Here is a 1,370-nt window from a genome sequence, read left to right as displayed (position 1 = left end):
GGAAATACGTCACGATACGGAAGTTAGATACTCTCGAAATGCCGTTTCATCTCGACTTTAAAGGCTGTAAAGTCTCACTGTGAGAACTGAGCAGATGAGTCTGTTAGCAAACTGTCAGAACTCAACTGGAAGCTAACGTTAGCGACGAGGCTAACGTAGCTTCATCACAGACTGTACTTCTCTCTCTAGCTCTTCTAGTCAACATTAGCATGTTAGCAATCCATGGCAGCAAGGAGACAGAGAAGCTGTAAAACCTCTCAGCTCAGTGACTTGCTGCGAGTCTCTTTATACAGAAGCTAGTCCAAGATGGCCGCCGCTCCGACCGTCCAGGAACGCTGATTTGAACGAGAATGACCAAGTTCAAGTTCAGTGGAGGAGACAAACTGCTGCTCTGTCTAACATAATCCATCATGTTGAACAGCAGGGGGTTTGTATTTTTTTTCCTAACATGACTTTATTACACAGATTGAATTTAATGGAACTATTTTTCCATTACTGCGCACTGTAACGTTCTACGAAACTTAAACTTAAAGCAGAGTGAGAGGCAAAAACACACAAAGATCTGCTCACGTTCAATTCAGCGGAACAGATTATCTGATTATCTTCTAAAGTCACGTTAGGAAAAACCATAAACTTAAAAAGCATCACTTCAAGTAGCCTAACGTGTTACTGAATTATCAATACATGTATTTTCCTGGACCCTCACATGGTTTCAGGGCGGAGGAGAGGACAGTGATGTCAGCGGCCGCTCCTCCTTTCTCCTCCTATCAGATGAGGAAGAGGAGGAGAGGCGACGGGAACCAGGAGGCGGATTCACACACAAAAAAAAAAAAGCTCTTAAGAAATTACCTAAGAAGTTGTTCTAGGAAGTTCTTAAGTGCGATTCCTCGATATTTTCTTACGATTTCTCTCATCTCTTACGAACTTCTCTTGGTTTCTTACTTAGGAACTTCTCAATTACGGCCGACTTAGCAACCTGCGACGTAAGCAAGCATACAAGGACCGAAAAATTATTTGAAGTAATTTAAATAAGCACAATTTGATGTCATGAGTGCACTCTGTCTGCTGGCTATCGCAATTTAACTTTTGTTGGCTTGAAATTTAAAATCCACCGTCACAAACTTTAAGAAGAAAACGTTAACGGTAAAAACAGGATCAACTTTTCTTAACTTTTTAAGACTAAAGTTACCAAAAAAACAAACAATAGCACTTAAGATTTTTTTTCCTAAGACGGTTTTGTGAATCCGGCCCCAGGAACCCTGGGAAGGTTTGTAGTTCTGTTTGTAGTCCAGAGGAGGCGGACTGAGCGTGTCAGGATCCATGTGAGTTACATATTCAGCATTTTCCCGCCGCTTCACACATTTTTCTAA

At 41.5% G+C, this 1,370-nt stretch overlaps 1 pseudogene across 1 annotated transcript in view; it reads right to left on the bottom strand.

Annotated features, from left to right (window-relative positions):
- Positions 1–1,216: 1,216 nt before the first annotated feature.
- Positions 1,217–1,370, bottom strand: part of LOC139922788 (PRELI domain-containing protein 1, mitochondrial-like) — a 3,072-nt pseudogene continuing 2,918 nt past the window's right edge. Inside the window, exon 5 of the transcript XR_013504099.1 lies at positions 1,217–1,370. This exon is cut by the window's right edge and continues 296 nt beyond it. The product of XR_013504099.1 is annotated as a PRELI domain-containing protein 1, mitochondrial-like (transcript).

This window comes from Centroberyx gerrardi, unplaced genomic scaffold (assembly GCF_048128805.1).
Source record: "Centroberyx gerrardi isolate f3 unplaced genomic scaffold, fCenGer3.hap1.cur.20231027 Scaffold_61, whole genome shotgun sequence".
NCBI lineage: Eukaryota > Metazoa > Chordata > Actinopteri > Beryciformes > Berycidae > Centroberyx > Centroberyx gerrardi.
Note: the sequence above shows the minus strand (reverse complement) of the source record. Positions and strands in the feature narration are given on the sequence as shown.